General features: G+C 36.0%; 1 long non-coding RNA gene across 1 annotated transcript in view; it reads right to left on the bottom strand.

Annotated features, from left to right (window-relative positions):
- Nucleotides 1-10,377, bottom strand: part of LOC137224425 (uncharacterized) — a 375,421-nt gene extending 365,044 nt beyond the window's left edge. The window contains exon 1 of the long non-coding RNA XR_010943338.1: nt 10,179-10,377. This is a non-coding gene — a long non-coding RNA (uncharacterized lncRNA). The remainder of the gene's footprint in view (nt 1-10,178) is intronic.
- Nucleotides 10,378-14,936: the final 4,559 nt, after the last annotated feature.

Below are 14,936 nucleotides of genomic sequence, written 5' to 3'. Positions count from 1 at the left end.
TTTATCTTATTGATGACGTTTTTCATGTCTCACAAACTCAGCACATTATCTCTGGTCATTTGTAATTTGCCTGATCTTGCAGTACTGACAAAGGCTAGGGTGACTCTCCACTTTTATTTTTCCAGGAATATTTCAACACAGAACAGGGAAAAAAATTTAAAAAACATATCTACAAAGCTGAAAAAAATTATTCTAAAAAATGGGGCAATAGATAGTAAAAGTGCCTCTGAAATTGACTGATGAAATCATAACCATAGATCAGAATAGTTTATTGCAATGAATTATACCCAATTTTAATAAATAGGTATAAATTTGACAAAGCCAATCTATAGTGAACCTAATTTCCTGTATGTGAGAAACCTATATAATAAGCTCCATTTGACATTGGCTAGAAGATTCTGTGTAGAAAGTGTCAATCAATGAGACCTTAGCAACTTTACCAAACTGAAAAATGCATAAACGTGCCAGAATAGAAGGTACCTTACAAAATGAGAAGAATGAGAAAAAACATGGACTTTTTGGTAACTATAACTGGGTAGGACAAAACTGTGATGAAATCACTGAAGATTACCTATTAAAGGAACAGAGATATCAGGTTAAATTTCTAAGCTGAAAGAATGGTCTTTACCTACATCTAAAAAAGTTATTACTCAGGAAGCAGATGAAATGATCAGCATGAACATGATGGAGAGCAGAATATGCCACCCCAAAATGTGCCACTTTAGCATGTGGATTAGTTTGAACTGAAGACAATCAAGACCCAGCAGACCCAGGAAAACCTTTTACCTCTCCCTTAACTGACTAAAAGAATTTAGATAGAGGGCCTTGCCCAGAAAGAGAGCTATTACAAAAGATAACTTTTTTTTTTTCTTTTTTGCGGTACGCGGTCCTCTCACTGTTGTGGCCTCTCCTGTTGCGGAGCACAGGCTCCGGATGCGCAGGCTCAGCGGCCATGGCTCACGGGCCCAGCCGCTCCGCGGCACGTGGGATCTTCCCGGACTGGGGCACGAACCCGTGTCCCCTAGCATCGGCAGGTGGACTCTCAACCACTGCGCCACCAGGGAAGCCCCCAAAAGATAACTTTTTTTAACGGAAAGACTTGCCTGCGTGGCAGGGCAAACATCTGATTACCAAACACCTGCTCTTCTCATTTTCCTGTGAATTGTCCTCTTCCCCTTTGAAGCTCCAGGCCCCCATTTCTTTCCTTATCTTAGGATGGCATATAAGCCTCATTTGCCTGACTGCCTTTGGGTCCCATATTTTTATGGGACTCCCATATATATGAAAACAAATTCATTTTGCTCCTATTAATCTGTATTATGTCAACTGAATTATTAGACCAGCCAAAGAAACTGACAATCATTTAGTCAGACAATTCTGTTTTGTTTTGTTTTTTCCAGTGTATTCATTATATTACCTACCATTAGGATTGTTATCAGGATTCAATACACAGCAAGTGAGTGGTAATGTTATTGTTACTGTCACATATACACCTCAAGGGCAAGGTTTACTCTTTTGCATTATTTATAAACCCATTTAATATTTGGCACAATGCTCTGCATATGAACACTAGATACCTAAAAGACAGTGATGATAGGTGTCTCTGAAATTCACATATAATATCATGAATATATAAAATCATACACTAAAGTGATTTTTTTAAAGATTCAGCTGCCATTTCTTTGTTTCTTATTATGGCTGGTCAAGAGTGGGAGGTAAGAAGGCAAGTAAAGAAGGTCAAGAAGTGACAGCTAGAAAAGAGTTCAGATAAAGCTAAAACCAGGGAAAATGATTTTTTAAAATAGAAATAAGAAGACAAGGAGGCCTGGAAAAGCCCGTCTTGCAGCTACCTGAATATGAAGTATGTAGCACCCTGCTCTGGACCCTCTGCAGAAGAAATAGTCAGAAGAGCACAGGCTACGTAGGTAATTTGTCTGAAATATCTGCTGAGGAAGATTTTGATAATAATCTTCTAATATTTAAATGACATGTATTGAAAGAACCGTGACTAGATTTTCTCAGTCGCTACTAAGATTAAACAAGAAGATGTGGACCTGTAGAGCAGCAAGAGAGATTTTGGAAAGGGTTTAACTAAGAATTTCACAACAATGCAGGTAACGACCCGTGGCAATGAATTAGCAAGGGAAGTTATGACATAGCTTCTTTGAATGTGCTTTGAAATTGTAGAGACTCTCATCTTATCCTGAAAATCACTGCTCAAGGTCCTCTTTAGCCCTCTAAGATTTTAAGATTGTATGTGAAGGACCAATTCAAAAATACAACTGTAGAGAACTGGTTACATTTAACCAGAAAAAGCCTATTAGTAAACTAGGAATGTCACTTCCTATCAGTCAAATATTAGCCTCCATTAAGTTTATTATTCAATAATAGATCCATAACATTGGTTGGCATAACTGAAAATTTTTCTGTAGCTGAAGGTACAACAAGGAATTTAATACCTTCAATAATAATTTTAAAGAAATTGTTAGGCAGTTTACTAATTCCCGAAAAAAAATAAACCCACAGTTTTAGAGAACACTGGTGTTACATATCAGAAATGTTTCCTTCAATGTGCTCTTTAGAAATTAACATCAAATACCCAAAATACAAAAAAGTAAATGTCCTAAAATCTTTAGTATCATTTTAAAGAGTTAGTAGTAAACGTTTCCCATAAAGAACTTTTTAAAAGTTACAAAATATTTCTATCTAGTATTAAAAATAATGAAAATATGGGTTAAAAAGTAATCCACTCAAGAACTTTTTCTTGAGAACCCTCATTGAATGAATCAAGAAACTTGTCCTCCAGGAGCTCCTCCTGTAGTGGGCAAGATCAATTTTATCAATTACTATGCAGTTCGAAAGGCTGGAAAAATCCAATCGCTATGCAGAGAAGGTAGTACCTAATCCTAAAATATCACACACAAAAAAAGTCAAATCAAAAATTCAAATCAAATTTCTCATTTTAGGTAGTGTACTTGTGATTATGATACACAGGCATTAAGGATCCAGTGCATTTACTTTCAAAATCAACATACTATAAAGCACATCCCACCTACCTCAGTAAAACTTTACTGTCTGCCATTTCTGTTCAGTCAAATTTAGTATTATTCTTGCTTCCGATTTCAAGCTCCTTTAATGTGTTTTGTATTTCAAATGGCCGACCTAGGAAAATGAAGCCTTCAAGCCCTGAGTTGTTTTTACATCCTTACAGTTTCCAGCCATGCTATGCTCTCCCTGGGGGGTGGGAGAACTCAGCAGGAGGTTCAGTCTACTTCCAACTGCCAAATTTCTATGTCTCATCTTAAACTTTTCATCCTCCCTTCAGCCTCATTTTTCTAGTTGCCTATATCTCTGCTTGGCATTTAATATACTATCTTCAAAATCACCAAGGGAACTTGTTAAAAACAAAGACAGTGACCCATCTCAGACTCTTGAATCTGAATCTCCTAGATTCGTGTCGGGAAACTGTATTATTAACAAGCCTTTGTCAGTCCCTCAACTCCCAGGGGATTCCCAAGTTCTATCAGTGTGAGAGAGTACTTTATGGCATATCAGCCTCAATGCTAACATTGAGCCGTAGGATATATTCTTTAAGATCTCAGTTTCCGTACAATTTTCAAACTAATCATCACAAAAACCCTAGGCAGTGTGAATTACTGTTTCTATTTTACAGAAGAGGAAACTGAGGTGCAAAGAAATTAAGTATCTTGTGGAGCTATGAGCACAGCCAGCATGCTGTGTAGGCTGTATGGTGAATGAAAAAGATAAACGGCCCAGAAATGAGACATATTTGAATCCTGGCAATTCCACTAAAGCAGCCTGATCTTGTCATTTGACTTTGTTGAGCCCCAGTTAGTCACAGTAAAGTGGTGATTATAATGTTGATCTTTATAACTCATAGCATATCATGGTCACTTAAACATTAATCCATTTCTATCTCAATTCTATTTTTTCCCTTTTATCTCCTTAAGCATGAGCCCATTCTCAAATGCATCTTTCAGCTTGTTTTCTTCTGAGTAGAAATGCATTACTATTTTTTAACAACCTTATCATTAGTTGTTAATTAGTCATCTAAATATGATTATTTAGGAGGTACATCTGTTATGTAAAGCACCACATCAATCCTGTTTAAGTGGTCTGAAATTGGAAACAGACCACTTGGGAGAATTTCCAAAATTAGGGGTCTATTAAACAACAGCAAAATTTTTAAATAAAATTATGAGATCAGCCACACAATATAATAATATACAGGCACTAAATATTATAATTTTTAAAGAACTGCTGACAAAATAATAGGCACAATATACGATGTGAGTTATATTACATGATTTCTTATTAAAATGTGTATACAAATGTATGTGTGTATATAAACATATGTATTTGCAATTTTGTCAAAAGATAGAAAGGAAATATATCAAAGTAGTAATAGTAGTTACCTTTGGGTTGAATAATTACATATTACTTTTATTTTCTTCTTTGTAGTTTTTTTTTGTATTTTACACATTTTCTACAAAAATATGTGTACATTTTATAGAGAGAAAAAAGTAAACATCATTAAAATAAAATTTATAGATAAAGTATTTATAAATAAAACAAATAAAGGATGCTGCAAAGTATTAAAGTGGGCCATGCTATCATTTGCTTCTTTTTATGCTGACATCCATACAAGAATACATTTCTCACAAGGATTTCCTTAGTTTCTGTTATACCCAAAACTGTAAAATACTTAGTAAAAGATAAAGATCCTCTCAGATTATACACATTAGTTTTTCTCTGACCATATCTGGCTTCCATGGGAATTCTACACATAAAACATCTGCAACAGAAGTCTCTGAAATCAAGGAACAAATGGTTCTTGACTGTGTGGGATAATTTTTCATTTACATGGGAATCAGCTTTCTTAAAATAAAATGGCAGTATCCCATCCCAGCATTTAGTACAAGTCCATTCTCTCCTGGGCACTGTTCTTGGTCTTTTATTTTCATTATTCTCTCTGTGACCTGGGGCAAGTAATTTAACCTTTCTGTGCCTCTATTTCTTATGTAAAATAGAATGATAATAGTACAAACTTGATAAGCCTTTTTTATTTGAGGATTAAATCAGTTAATATTTAGGAAGCCCAGGAGAAAATTATCATATCATCATCATAATCATCATAACAGGTATTATTTTTAACCTTAAGAACCACCTTTAAGAGGCAGGTATACAACTGCCCCAGATAGTAGATGAGGACAGAGACTAAGAGTTTAGTTACTTCTCATGTTATATGTGACAACAAGAGTCAAATGCAACTTTTACTGACATCAAAGCACATATGTAGTCATTAAACCATCATGTAACAGACAATATTCATAAATATTCACCAACATATTGTAAGCCAGACACAGACACTGAGCAATATTGGACAAGGCTCAGCTCTTGCTTTTAGTCTAGTGAGAAGGGCAAGCAGGTCTTTAAGCGTTACGCGTGATGGCAAGGATGAGGATATGAGGCCATAATAGCAGAGCGAAAGGTGCTAAGTGTATTCTAAGTGTATTCTAGAGAGGTCAGACAAAGCTACTTGGAGGAAGCTACACTTCAACAGAGATCTGAAGAATGAGGCGGAGTTAGCCAGCAAGCTGCTGAGGAACAACAATCAGTTGGCATTTGCTCCCTGGTGTTCTGTGCTGGAACTCCGGAGCTGCCAACACTAACTTCATGCCAGGTGACAAATGATCTGAGTGCCCACAGCTGCAGCTGCTGCTTTATACCCTCTCCCTCCTACTTCCATCATTAATGAGCCTGAGATCAGAAAAGAATACATCTTAGTAACTAAGAGCTCTTCTGTTAGCCTTTGGTCCAGAGATAGAAGAAAAGTTCACTTCTGTTAACAATACAGCCACAGATCCTTTGTTATTTTCCTCTAGCACTTCCTAAAATAGAAGTTTGCTGCTACTAACTCTCATTTTTATCCACCTTGGTGGCAGGTTGTTGTATGCTCATAAATATACTCATTATAAAAACTACATGCTTTTTTCCCCCCCAGGAACAGCTCTAAAGCATGTCAATGCCTCTAAGGTTCTTTAAGGTTAATTTCTGCTGTTAGGAACTCTTCTGATTTGCCCTATCTTTTAGCAGTTCTGACTTTGGAATATTCTGCCTGCAGTTACACAACACCCCAGAGACACAAGTATGCCAGAAGGTATCTGTTTCAGATGTAAATAGTTTTATTGAGTGAAGGTAAGTTTTGTGCCTTTATAGATATCTCCGCATTTCAAATATTATTTTTTAAAAAGAGTCTCATTTCAAACAGTTGATTTGAGGAGAAGGAACTTTCTTTTTCTGCTGTGGTGTGTCAGATATAACATTCCCAGTATACAGCGCTTTTAGCAAGATTTCCGTTTTGCCCCTTATAAGTCACTTCTATAGGACTACAACCACTTATTTGAATTTGTATTAAAAAAAAAGAATTTCATCTTTATTTAATTGTCAGTAAACAAACTTCAGTGCCATTGGTGGCTGGCAGTGTGAAATAGGAAGATTCCAAGGAAACACAGAATTTGTTTCCTTTCTTTAAGGAGTTTACAGAACGGTTGGAAAAGCTAAAAATCATGTTAAACTGATTCAGGGACACTGAATACAGAAAACAGTGATATCGGGACACCAGAGGAAGAAAACTTTTCTTTATACTAAGAAAGAGGAGCATGATATGGGATCCAGTAGTGGAAAATTTCCATTATTTGTATATATTTTGTATTTGTGTTTTTTGAATGCCTAGTCTTCCAAATAAAGAAAAGCCTCTGGTATATTTTTCAAATAAAAATTGTACTTTTGTATCTTTCAAAATGATCACTTATGCTCTCCTGAAACAAGTTTTTAAAAACGTAAGTTAGAGAACCTTCAAACTATCAATAGTTCCAACATATAAAGAAAAGTCTATTTCAATTATTATAAGAAACACAACAGCTTTAATTCAACCACTAGGGGGAAAATCCTGCAGTACACACTGCAGTATATTTCTCTGAAACTGAATATCCAGCTTTATTTGAACAAGATAAGCTTCCCCTAATCCATTAGTCTCCAGGCCACGCCACGCCCCAGAGCTTAAAATAAGGTGAAAGTCTTGCATCACTATATTTTACTACCTCTTCTCACATGGGTTAAAAATAAAACAGTAACAGCAGATCCAGCAGAATGGAGAGCAGGACTGTTGTGTAAATTCATCTTACTGACACTGATGAGAGAAAAAGCCTGACTCTGTGCAGATTAGCTCACAGTGAAACAAATCCTGCATGCTCAGTTTAACTGACACTTACAAATTCCATCAACGCATAGTTTTAAATTGAAGAATTCCACTCGTAGACTTTTAGAGAAATTATATGAAAGCAAATTAAGATATAAAAGTCATCATCACAGAAGAAAGGTCTGTCTTGGACAAAAGGGGAAACTCCAGGTCTTTGTACAATTTTTAATGCTGTTGGTTCAATGACATTGTTTATTTGGCCTTTTTATTTGTAAGACACTATACATCCTATACATCCATTTATAATTTGAAAAACATTTATAAGTTTCTTTAAAATGTTTATTTTCATCTAGTGTCATCTTTTCAAATGACAAAAAATTTTCTTCACATGTACCTATCATAAAAGGTATAGATATCATTACACAGGGACAGAGAAAAGGACAACATGTATATGGAGGCTGGGATCCCAAGCAGGCTACCTCAGTGCCCCCCAAAACTGTAGAAGCAAATACCTAAGGATCTCTCAAGAAATTACTTTGTATTCTCAGAATTATAAAAGAGCTCTAGAGAGTATGACCTAAACTAAGTTGCAGACAACCAAATATTTGATGTTCGTGTAAGAAGATAAATCTTTATTATAGAGTGCAAAAGCATTCCTCAAACTCTTCACCTGTTTCCCTAAATTTATTGGTTTAACATGTGTTATATATCCACTATATGTCTACTGAAGAGATATAAAGATGAACTGGTGAATTCTGCCTGAATAATTATACAGTTTATAATTATTTTCATACTTTTAAAAACGTGAAGGCAAAACTATTCATGTAAGAGGTTAAAATGGAATAAGATTTTTTAAAAAAATAGAATAAGATTAAACATCGATAGTGGTTATTCTAGGGAACTTGCTTTGCAGTACCTGAGCCATAAAAGCAATCAGCTAGGACAATAGTTCCAAAGACTTGGTAAATTTTGAGGATGTTAATCATTGCTGACTATTAAAAAATCTACATGTAAATAATATAGAATCCTGGCCTTATCTTCATTTTACCATTCATTCATTCATATGGTAGATAAATACTTTTCAAGAAATTTCTAGGTTCTGTGAATATAATATTGAAATACTTCTGTGTCTTGGAACTTATATTCCAATATGGTAAATACACAATAAATTAATTATAAAATTACTGTAAAATTTCATACTGGCTCTCACTATTAGGCACAGCACTCAGGGTTTCTAAAATAGTACTGAATGCCTATATTGTTAGTGGCACTGGGCACAAACTAATGATAAAATCCAAAATTTTCAGCCTAATGTTCAAGGCCATCTCCAATACTGCCTCACCCACCTGTATGATATGATCTCTTACTGCTCACATCTGAGACCAATTTTAGAAGGCAGTACCCAACAAAAACTAAATGTCTGACTGGACATTATCATCCTCACCCATCAAAATTGTTCTTTCCATCCATCCCTTGAGAGGAGTGCCTTCCAATATGGTCTCTATTAAAACCCCTAAATCAGATTTCTCCCTCGATTTAAATGCTATATATCTTGTGCATGCCGTTCTCTAATAGCATTTATTTTGATCTGTATTTTACTATATACTCATTTTTGTAAATATGCCCATCCTAGTCATTTGACTGGTCAATTTTTGAGGTCAGGGACTGCCTCTAACTTTTCTTGGCATCTCAGGCTTTATTTAGCATATTATCTTACATAGTTAGCTCTCAATTCATATTTCTTATGTTGAATTGTGTTACATTTGCTTTTATGCAATGGCAGGATGTAAAATTCAGTATCTGCTTCATGTTACACATCTGTTACAAGGGAATACATAGAAGTTTATAAGTGGTCTAACATTAGCTTTAGACTATTAATACTAAGAATAAAACCTCAGCATCTGTTATTTCCAATTTAGTTCTGTACTTTTGAATCTTTCATTTTCTGGCTAGTTTCTAATATGAACTCCTAGTCAGAACTCTCAAGTTTTCAGAGCTCTTGTGGATTTTGGCTATAGTTATCTCAAGTTCAGGGAACCTGTATTTACATATCTATGCATCCTATTTCCATGTAATCACTTCAGCCAATATTTTATGTTCAAAATATATTAAAAAAACCTTTCCTCAGAATGTAAAAGCACAGAAAACTAAGCGCACAACTGAATGAAACTTGGAAAATTTAAAATATAGCAGTGAAACAAGTACATTTTTTAAATTCAGTTTTTTTCAATAGATAATTTTCATACTAAGTTAATAGAAATAGGTGTGTGTGAAGGTGCAAAAATGCATCTAATATCCAACACATGCATTTTTATAACTGTGTAATACTTCTGCATCTGGCTCACATATACATACATGTTATTGTCTACACATACACAATACACATTTACATGGCATATTAGACCACACAAAATGTACATACACAAGACACATATTTTCCATCCTTAGTGTTTTCATAGCTACACAACATTCTTTCTGGCACACAGATGTGAAAATCATTCATATTTTACAGGTATGTTTATGTCTACACCTACAGGTAAAAGTGATTTAATATTTAGTCCATGGTAGTTAAATATACATATTTTTTGGCTTCTAAAAGTCATACCTGGTAAAATTACAGGGTGATATGGTTTAGGTTTACTTTCTTTCTTTTCTTTTTTCTTTTTTTCCTCTGACAAAGAAATATAAAAGAAAAGTATTTTGGTGCCATTGTCATGTGTTTCTTGAGACCATTACTTGGGTCCTATTTTATCAATAAACAATCTTCTGTAAAGCTTGTATTATATCATGTTGGAAAAATTAAAGATTTTATTCCAAACCCCCATGACCCAGGTGAAAATGAGATGAGTGTACACACATAGGCACAATTCAGGACGCAGAACGTTTGGTACACAAAGAATAATCAGATGGGTTCCTACCCAGCACAATTCCATTCAGTAGTTTCTCTTGCACGTACCAGCTCAGATGCCCATGATCCATGCTGCTTTTAGATACTACAAAGCAATTTTCACTCCAACTGCCGCCCGCTCAAGTTCTTCCTTTTGCGCTCAGAAACGGAAATACTTGGACAGTGAGTGATGCCCTGTTGCAGCTGCCTCCCCGAATCCTTCAGCAACACACCTCTGAGCCGCACCAGGTTAAGCCCTGCCGCTAGCTCCAAGCTCATTCTCCCCGGCAGCTGGTCGGCCACTGGGCGGGGAGAACGGGCACTAGGGCGCCATCTGGAGGCTCCTTCAGGCAGCTGCAGCAAACGTGAAAAAGCTAGGTGGAAAAAGAATGTCAGCAAATTTTGTTATAACAATACTGTTTTTATATAAAGTTTCCTGTGCACATTTTTTAAAAGACGGAAAAATGCAAGAAAGCCTCATTCTGTTCCCTATGAATATTCTATGTCTTTTATGCGTCAAAGTAAAGTGAAAACTTTGATCTCATTTATGTACAAGTAACAAGAGATGGAAAATTAATTTTCTGCTTCTTCTTGACTCATCTCAAAGGAAAATAATTAACACTGGCTACTATCAGAAGTTTCCAGGATTTTGGTATTTAACTTAAAGGCAGCTTTCCAAAAGAGAAATCTATGTCTCTGAACTAGCATAAAGCAAGCATGTTAAATATGCTCTGCTACTTTAAAACATTACAAACCTTACTTCTGGAAATGTTTAGTGTGTTCTTTATCAATGCATTACACTGACTTGAGTATGATAACAAGGAAAACCAGTTTCAGTTCTAGTTCATGTGATAAGGTGTTCACATGACTTTAATATTTCAACAAAAGCTCCTTGAATTAATTTCCCTCTAAATAGCTCCCTAAGCTTCATTCCCTTAAAGAGGATAATTGGTATACCTGAAAGAGATATAAGCTTAATTAATTAATTGGATAGAGCCTTTAAAGTCTTATCTATTGTGATATGCATTTAGAAATGTGATTAATGGATGTTTCATTATTCCCTACAGATCAAAATGAACATACATCGCCATCCCACACCCAACCACTATTCCTACTTTCACTAAGCATCATGATTTGGGATTTCATTTTTCCTTTAAAATTAAAATTTGACTTTGAAACTATTTAATAATGGACCCATCTACAATGATTTATGTTTTTCCAGGCAAATGTGGACTAGAGCTTGCTTATATATTCTGTGAGGCCCCTTTCAGAAATAGAAATTCTTAATCATTTCAATTTCAAATCAGTGTTTGAGAATTTCTTGCAGGATAAACATCTAAGAAATTTGTTTCATCAATAGTTCATCTCAATTTTTATTTCCATGTGTATGATAAATGAACATACTGGCTTTTCAAAGGCAGACCATTAAACATATTCTTAAGAAAAATGAGATTTTTTTTCCTTTTAAATAGAGCATGTACCAAATAATCAGACCATAATTTTTGTGAGTTTGTAAAGTATCTGAAAAATTATGTGCTGATGGGATTAAAAAGAATGTTAACTCTTCATGTCTATATCCTCAACTTCTAGTACTGTGGAATATGGAAACATATTAGTTAACTGACTCCTAAATGATATGACTTACATGCTGCACTATGGTTATTGCTGCATAGAACTTCTTAAAAGGCAAGACACTCAATTATACAGTTTAAGACTACAAGCAGAAAAATAGTGTTTGGAAACTTATAAATAATAAAGTAATAAGCACTGACCAAACACAGATATGCCCAACTTTTGCTGAGTAAAATTTGATACATGAACATTTAAACGTAACAAAGAGATAAATTAGGGGATAAAATTTCCCACTGTAAATGTTTTGAACTTACAAAATCATTCTTTAAGTAAAAACTCCCCAGAATCTCAATAATGATTTTATTGAAAAATAAATTCACATGCATAAACAGAAAAAAAATGAGATATTAATGAGAGAAGTAGATGTGTGAACTTCATAGCCAAAGATATTTTGTCTATCCTCATCATAACCAAAAGCTAAAAATGATAGAAGTTGGATGCTACATGCAAAAGATGATTACGTGGCTAGAGGAAGAAGAAAAGTATTATGATCATGTGCTGTCAAGGTCTAAAATTAGTCTTAAGACACTGAGACAGGAGAAAATATAGGAAAAGAGTAAGTCCCCAGTTAGGAGTATACTAAGGAAGTAAATTATATCCATTTCCACAATTCAGCATGTAAAACTTAAAGAAAGCAAAAAGATCCAAGTCAAAGTCACACAATGGAGTCTAAAAATGAAAACAACATGGGGAGTTCTAAACATCTGTCTTTTACAATGAACTAGGATGAAAGATCTGTGTTAGTGTTCTATTGCTACATAACAAATTACAGCACATTTATTATCTCACAGTATCTTTGGGTCAGCAGTCCAGGCACGACTTTAATGAGCTGTCTGCTCAGTGTCTCACAGGCTGCATCTAGGTATCAATTGGGCTGTATTCTTGTCTGGAGACTTGATTGGGGAAGAATGTGTTTCTAAATTCAATCAGGTTATTGGCAGAATTCATTTCCTTGACTTCTTCAAGGCCACCAGGAAAACATGTCTTCATTTCAGGGAGACACCAGTCTCTCTTTTAAGGACTTTCACCTGATTAAGTCAGACTGACCCAGAATAATCTCCCTTTCAATGAACTCAAAATCAACTATTGATAATTTGTGACTTTAATTACATCTGCAAAATATGTTTACCTTCTCCATTTTCAATTGGGTAGAAGCAAGTCACAGGTTCCAGCCACACTAAAGAAGAGGGGATTATGTGAGGGTATGACACATTGCGGGGAGTCACCTTAGGGTGTGTCGACAACAGGATCTGTGTAAAGACACATGAGATTTCTTGCTTATCATCCAAAAGCATAAGTGGAACAGCCTGGTGGGAATGAGAGTACAGGTGCATTTTGCTACTTTTAGGATCAGGGCAGAGACACGGACATATTTATCACAGAAGTTTTGTAGATGCATGGTTATATCTAACAAAAAATATAACAAAGAAAAACTAGAGAAGTCATTTGATCAAGAAAGGACATTGGGGCAGCAGGTAAAAGCATTGGATTGAGGAGTGTTATCAGACTCATGAGCAGGACTTGGGACAGTGAAGAGCTTTGGTGCTCATGTGGCTGCAATGACTCTATGTACTAGACGTATTTGTGTTGCCTGGTTGCCTGTCCACAGCTCCTCATACTTAGTCATCCATACTCTGAAGTGGCTCAGCCTTATTCCAGGAGTATATGCCCGACCAAAAAAAGAAGACATCCAGAGACGGGCCAGAAACTTACGGTTTGTGTGGCCTCAATGGGAAATAAAAATAAGCCTGTCCAATTAGATTTTCAGGAATTTGAACTAAAGTAAAAGAGAGAAGTTGCCAGTCGATGGAGAACACTGCTGCTGAAAGGCCATGTAGCAATTATGAGCTGTGTGTTAGTTGATGCAGAGAAAGCAGCTTAGCAGAAGGATAAAAAAAAATGGTGCAGACTCAAAAAGAAGTAGAGATTAGAGAAACCGTTCATTCACTTAATTCTTCTAATACATTCATATGGAGTTCCCATTATGTACTAGACACTGTTCCAGGTGCTGGGAATACCACAATGACTAAAACAAAGTCACTGATCTCATGAAGCTTATTCTTGTAGTGGGAGATAAATGGTAAATATGTAGAAGCCTATAAATTATATTTCATTCTGTGAGAGAACTGTAGAAATAAAAATAAAGCAAGGAATGAAGTTTAAAGGTAATGGAGGAATTGCCACCTGGCATAGTATGGTCAGGAATGCCTATCTGATCATGTGTCTTTTGGATGGAAATCTGAATGCAGTGATGGTGCCAGCCATGCTGATATTTGTGGAAAGGGGATGTTGGGCAGAGCGCACGGCAGGTGCAAAAGCACTGAGATAAGTGTGTGCTTGGTGAGTCAAAGGAATAGCAAAAGGGGAAAATTGCCTGGAATAGTGGGAGCAAGAGAGTAGGCAATAGGATATGAAGGCAGATATGGCTTGAGCGAGAAGATCGCACAGGGCTTTTGAACCTGTGTCAGGACGCTAGCATTTTTTTTTTTTTTTTTTTTTTTTTTTTGCGGTATGCGGGCCTCTCACTGTTGTGGCCTCTCCCGTTGCGGAGCACAGGCTCCGGACGCGCAGCCTCAGCGGCCATGGCTCACGGGCCCAGCCGCTTCGCGGCATGTGGGATCTTCCCGGACTGGGGCAAGAACCTGTGTACCCTGCATCGGCAGGCGGATTCTCAACCACTGCGCCACCAGGGAAACCCAGGATGCTAGCTTTTACCTAGAGAGATGGGAAGCCACTAGAGGGTTACTATAGAAGATAACATCAGGCTTACAGTTTTAAGAATCATTCTTTCTGTTGTACAGAACAGATGGGAAGTGAGGGAGGTGACAGGAGGCCATTTGGACCCTGAGACAGACAAAGTGTGGCCTAATTTCCAATTATGTTTCCCATGAGGTCTGTATACTTGTTTCAGTCTTTGAATGTGCATGAGATAACACTGTATATCCTTTTTTATAAAAAAAAAAAAATCTCCCTTTTCTTAAACTACATTGCTAAATACTCTAAGGAATGTTAAAAGTATTCAAGACTTGGATGCTTTGAATTTTTATATATTTCAGCATAAGAGCTAAAAGGTATTAGTATTTTAAAAGCATGTTACCTTTTTATAAATGATAGAAAGTGCTTGCACAGGGGGAGGTAATGTCAGCCATTAAATTGTTGAACAAAGTTATTTTTCCAGGGCATTGGCTTAAGCCC

The sequence above is a fragment of the Pseudorca crassidens genome, chromosome 5 (genome assembly GCF_039906515.1).
Source record: "Pseudorca crassidens isolate mPseCra1 chromosome 5, mPseCra1.hap1, whole genome shotgun sequence".
Taxonomy (NCBI): Eukaryota; Metazoa; Chordata; class Mammalia; order Artiodactyla; family Delphinidae; genus Pseudorca; species Pseudorca crassidens.
The sequence above is the reverse complement of the archived record's forward strand: the minus strand, read 5'-3'. Positions and strand labels throughout refer to the sequence as shown.